Source organism: Grammomys surdaster, unplaced genomic scaffold (assembly GCF_004785775.1).
Source record: "Grammomys surdaster isolate TR1022 unplaced genomic scaffold, NIH_TR_1.0 210, whole genome shotgun sequence".
Lineage (NCBI taxonomy): Eukaryota > Metazoa > Chordata > Mammalia > Rodentia > Muridae > Grammomys > Grammomys surdaster.
Genome location: NW_021604655.1, coordinates 600,142 through 606,169, shown reverse-complemented (window position 1 = coordinate 606,169; position 6,028 = coordinate 600,142). Strand labels below are relative to the sequence as shown.

General features: G+C 47.2%; 1 long non-coding RNA gene across 1 annotated transcript; it reads left to right on the top strand.

The window, feature by feature from the left end:
• The first annotated feature begins 817 nt into the window (after positions 1–817).
• On the top strand, positions 818–4,613 carry LOC114624752. Its single transcript, XR_003711971.1, has 2 exons — positions 818–1,023; positions 4,454–4,613. It is a non-coding gene; the product is annotated as an uncharacterized LOC114624752 (long non-coding RNA).
• The last annotated feature ends 1,415 nt before the right edge of the window (positions 4,614–6,028 follow it).

Below are 6,028 nucleotides of genomic sequence, written 5' to 3'. Positions count from 1 at the left end.
GGTTTTAAAATAAACAAGCAAATAAACAGTGAGAAAAAGCAGCAGCAGCAACAGCAAGGCGGTTCCTTTCCATCCTGTTCTGACCCATGTCAACCCTGTCCCCTCCCCCAGCAATAACTTTATGTAGGCAGTTTACATGGACCATGCCAGACTTTCCATGTGTATAACATACATGTGCACACACATGTATGAGGTCAAGATCTTTGTTCCTCCGTGATTTTTACACAAATGGCTGACCACATTGCTCTGCAGCTGTTTGTCTAGAACAGTCCAAGCTGCCCTTCCCCTGGGGGAAAGCATCCTTACTTGTTTTTCTAGCTTTCTGGATAATAGTCCGTGTGGGGATATAGCATGGACAGCTGGTTCAGTAGCTTCCCGTCCTCCTCAGCTCTCGCTCGGGAGCGTGAGCCAGCTTTTATAGTCAATGGCATGTCTGCCTAATTCTAGGGGCTACCACCCACTCTCAGAGTGTGTTAGCCCTGCGTGATGGACAATCGGGGTGTCTCCTATTGTTACCACACAGACAATCCCGCAGGGACCATGCTGTCCAGGCCTTTCTGCATGCCTGTGGATAGTTTTTTGGGCATTGTTTCCTCAGGTGAAACCAGTGGGTGGGCAGAAATGCATGTACACTCCTCTTAGTGGACAGGGTCCCAACGTGGGAGGGTGGCTTAGGGTTTCCTGTCTGCTCAGGCTCAGCTGAACTCGTCCCAGTAGCACACATCCCCCACGTGACTGCTGGCTGGGCTGCTGTTTCCAGGAAATCGATTGTAAAGACCGCTGAGTGTCACTGGCTCACTAACTGGAGGCCATCCAGGGAGTAGATTAAATTGTAGGAGAAAAATCTTATCCTGAGCTCAAGATAGCTGGTAATGGGAGTCCTGTGGTGACCTTCCTGGATAAGTTAAAAGAATACAGGCACTTTTAACTGTTCCCTTGTTCACCATCTCTAATCTACCTGGAAGAAGTGTAGTCCCTCTACCCGTGATGAAGCCCCTCTCATGAGCAGGCCTGGCTGCTAAGGTAAGGCCTGGTCTGGGGTCCAGACTGTTTTTATAGCCAGTCCTCTTCACCAAGTCCCAGATTAGTGGCTCCTCCTGGCTGGGCACTGTTTCCTACCCTACACAAACACAGGTGCCAGGGCTGACTCCTGCCTTTCCTGATATTCCAGAACAATCAGGTACTCAGCCTGCCTGCTCAGTCTAAGGACCAGAGAGCCCTTAGGCGGGGCCAGGTGAAGAAGGGTTTTGTTTTGTTTTGTTTTTTTTCTTCTGAGAAATGATAGGCTACATTGCAGAGGGGCCGCCTGTCTCTCCCTTTTTCCATAAGGGCCCAGCAGGGGAGAAGGGAAGAGGGGTAGAAGCAAGAAAGGAGAGAGAAAGGATGAAGCAGGAAATGAGCCGTTGGAGAGGAGAGGGATGTGGGTGGGGAGTGGCTGAGCCGTGGGCACGGCCTGATCGCATCCGCAGTGGTAACGCAACCCATCACCCTGAGTGCAAAGGCAGCCACATCCACGTGCTTCATCCTCTGCAAATTCCCTCATCGGATCTTTACCCTCACACCAGCATGATTAGTAGCTCTCATTAGTTTTACACATATAATACGAGGCTGGGTCATTTGTTCAGTTGTCCCAGCTGGTAGGTGACAAAAGCAGCCTGCTATCTGATCCCAGAGCCCCATCACTGGATGGAGCTGCTTCTTTTCTGCTGTGACCAGCCCTCAGCCAGTAGGATTTCCAGGTAAGCCTACATTAGCCTCTCAGTGTGGCTTTGACACACACACACACACACACATACACGAGATCTAGGGGAACTCAGGGGTTTGGTCTACTGGGATCCTGCATCTTTCTCTTAGAACAACTCTGTGCCTGGTACAAGAGTCCAGTGAATGAAGGCAGAGTAAACTCAGCTCTTCACACAATCTGATGTCTCTCCCAAACCCTGGTACAGGTGCTCAGGGAATCTCCACTGATGAGCAGAGACTCCTAGGGGTGAATTACTGTTTTTATTAAGACATGGCTTTTCCATGCTGGGGATGTAGCTTATCTAGTAGAGCGTTTGCCTAGTGTTCTTGAAAGCTCTGGGTTTGATCCTCAGCAGGTCATAAATGGGGCACAGTAACACACACTTGCAGTCTTAGCTTTAAGGAGGTGGAGGCAGGAAGGTCAAAGTTCAAGTTCATTATCAGCTACATGTGAGTTCACCACCAGCCTGAGCTACATGAGACCCTAGCCTTTAAAAACTATTTTAGTGCATTTTTATTTTTTTAATGCGTATGGCTGTTTTGCCCTTGTCTGCGCAATGCGTGCATGCCTAGTGCCCTTGGAGGTCTGAAGAAGGTGTAGCATCCCTTGGACATAGGGGTACACCAGCTGTCATGTGGGTCCTTAGCCAGTATCTGGGTGTGGCTGTTCACACCTTTAATCCTGGGCAGGTGGATCTCTGAGTTTGAGGCCAGCCTGGTCTATAGAGTGAGTTCCAGGACAACCAGGGCCACACAGAGAAACCCTGTCTCAACAAACAAACCTGACTCCCCTGAAGAGCCACAAGTCCTCCTAATGGCTGAGCCATCTCTCCAGCCCCCATAAGACCCCATTTCAGAAAGCAAAAACAAAACAAACAGCAATGAGCAGTGAGTGTTTGTGTGTTGACCTGATCTCCTGAGTTTAAGCAATCTTTTTCCCTGGTAGCTGTAACTACAAACGTAAGTTGCCATGTCTGGCTCATGGTGTGAATAATTAACTGTCAGACAAGAATACCGTGGTACCAATCATAGCAATAGATACAAAGATGCCCTATATCTTTTTGTGTTTGTTTTTTGTTTTTATTTTGTTTTGTTTTTGAGACAGGTTTCTCTATGTAACATAGCCCTGGCTATCCTGGACTTGCTTTGTAGACCAGGCTGGCGTCAAACTCACAGAGACCTGCCTGCCTCTGTCTCCTAGGCATGTGCCACCATGCCCAGTGGATGTTCTATATCTTATTCTAATAAAAATAAAGCAGGTTAGGGCTGGAGAGATGACTCAGATGGCTCAGTAGTTAGGAACACTTACTGCTCTTGCAAAGGCCCTGCGTTCAGTTCCTAGCACCTGCATGGAAGCTCTCAATCATTGGTAACTCCAGTTTTAGGGTATTGACACCCTCTTCTGGCTTCTGTGGGTATCAGGCCTACACCTACATGCAGGCAAAAGACTCCACAGATAAAAACTAGATACAGCAGGTCAGGGGCTGACTGGTCAGGTGACTCCAATGATCATGTGCTTGCTGCACAAACTTGAGCACCTATGTCATTCCTAGCACCCCCGGGAAAGGACCTGAGTGTCAGTTAACATTTGTAATTTCAGTGCTTGGACCTGGAGACGGGGATGGATCCCCTGGGCTTGCTGCCCAGCCTTCCTAATTTAATTGGTGAGCTCCAAGTCCCTCAGAGAGACCTTGGCTCAAAAAATATCAAGGTGGTTGGGGCGGTGGTGGCATACACCTTTAATTCCAGTGTTTTCAAGGCAGAGGGAGGCTGAGCTCTACGAGTTAGAGCCCAGCCTGGTCTACATAGGGAGTTCCTGAACAACCAAGGCTATACAGAGAAGCCCTGTCTAGAAAAACAAAAAACAGACAAACAAAAACAATAGTAACAAAAAATCAAGATGGATGACATTCCTGAAGATGATATCAGAAGTTTACCTCTGTCCACACCCTGCACTCAGAGGTGTAGATGGATTTATTTAGTGTCTGTATGTGGTGCTGGTATTGAACTCGGGGCCTTGCCCATGTTAAGCAAATACTCTACCACTGAGCTATACCCAGGCCCCCATCCTGTACCCAAACACACACACACACACATACACACATACACACACATATACACACATACACATACATATACACACACATACACATATACACACATACACACACATACACACACATACATATACACACACACATACACACAGAATAAACATACAAGGTTATAAAGCTGTATAACAGTAAGACACCATTTTATTAATGAAACAAAAAGATTCTCTTTGAGAACGGATATCTACCAAGGTGTTAACATGATTTTCATTGTTTTCCTCGGCTTATCTGTATTTCCTGTTTTTTTTCAATTAATATCAATTATTTGCATGATTTTAAAGAGCAATAAAAATAAATCAACTCCAGACTGTTTGTACTTTTTCCTTCGCTCATCCCCAACCCAACAGCTCTCAAAAAAATATGCATATATATATGTCAATCATTACAACACTCTCGAATATTCCCTTCCTCTCCCTCTGTCACTTTGACAACTGGGTTGAGGGGAGGGGCCCTACTATTCCCAGAAGCCCCCTGCTGACTAGTGGATGGAGAGAAGGCTGTGGCCTCCAGAGAGCACCTGAAGGCCTCCTTCCTTCCCTCCCCCACCTTCCCTCCATGTATACCTGGGTGGCCTTTCTAGTTATTATTTGTTTCTGCAGGTGATGCTGGCCTCAGACAGCATGGAGCTCTGACCCTCTCTGGTAGTCCCACTGGCGCCAACCTGGAACCCAGGGACACACGGCACGGTGTGGAACCCTTCTCCACTGCTGGAATGAAAACTGGCCTCATTGTGGTAAAATAAAGTGTGGCAGATTTGCAGTTGCAGGTGCTTTCTCCTCTGCTGTGCAAGCAAAAGCAATGTCTTAGGCCACAGCCATGCTGGTCCCTTTGGGGAGGCTTCAGGGAAGGGAAGGAAACCATGGAAACTGATTCTTCAGAGCATCCATTGAACATGTGGCTGGAGCCTGTCTTGGTCCACACTTCCCTCTTAGTATACCTTCCCAAGGTATATAGGAGCAACTCAGGCAGAGAAAGTGCATGTTTGAGGAGGTTGACTCTAGAGAATCTGACTGTGATCATCTTGAGAGAGAATCGAGTACTGGCTTCTTCTCCCTAAGTGTATACTGCCTGGGCACCCCAGAACACTGACTCCTCAGGATCAGATCAACCCTGGATCATTTTGGGGGAAGGAAAGATTTCCTGAAGTCTTGAAAGTTTAATGATTAGCCACTGAATTTTCATTCCCACCACCAATACAGAGCTGGTCAAAAGAGGCAGCTAGGATCTAAGAGACCTGCCTTGGCCTTGAAAGACTAGGGTTCAAGGAAAGGAACAGTGTACCCTTCAAGTCACTCAGACTCCACCTTTAAATCAAATCCCTGGAGGTGTTGGGCCTGGCCACCTGGAAAGAGCTCCTGTCTCCTAAGGCTTTTTACAAACAGGATGAATGGAGTTGGTACATGGTTTTCTTCTTATCTCTGTTCCCAGTTACCAGGTCACCTTGGCCAAGTGACTCCTCCCAACCCCCAGACCTTCTACCCACATAGTGTAGTGCAAAGACACATTTGAAAGAGCATGGCTGAAGATTGCCCAGCTGCCTGCCAACAACATTTCTGTTCTACATGGGAGTATGGTGGTGAAGTTCCATGACCCAGTATAACCTGGTGTGGCTGCAGGAATCAAAGTGTGATCAGTAGTGACACCATGTGGACATAGTGGGTAACTGCATCAGCTTTCACAGACCCTCAGGGTGACTTCCAGCTTTCTTCATTAAGGGGAGAGGAACTGATTGCAATTAATCACATTCATCATCTTACTCGGGGAGCTGTCTTGGAGCTGGCAAAGAAAATCCCAAATCAGAAGACAATCTTCCAGCCAGATCTCCCTGCTGTAAGCCTTCAGCTAGACACCTGTTTTGTTTAAATTTTCAAATACCGGCTTGATAGAAGAGTCTGGTGTAACGAAGGGAGAGTAATGGTAATCACAACGTTAATAAAAATTTAACAGGCTGTTTACTCTTGCCACGATTCTCACTGGCATCACCTCATTTTGAGTTCCCAACAGCCCTGGGTGGTACTTACTCATGTCCCCAATTTTCAGATGCAGAATGTTAGCTGTTTGGGAGGGGAAGCTAGATTTCAAACCTACGCAGTCTGACATCAGACTCCATTTTCTTCTTTGTTTTGTTCTGAGTCAGAGTCTTACCAGGCAACTCAGGCTAGCCTTGGACTCAA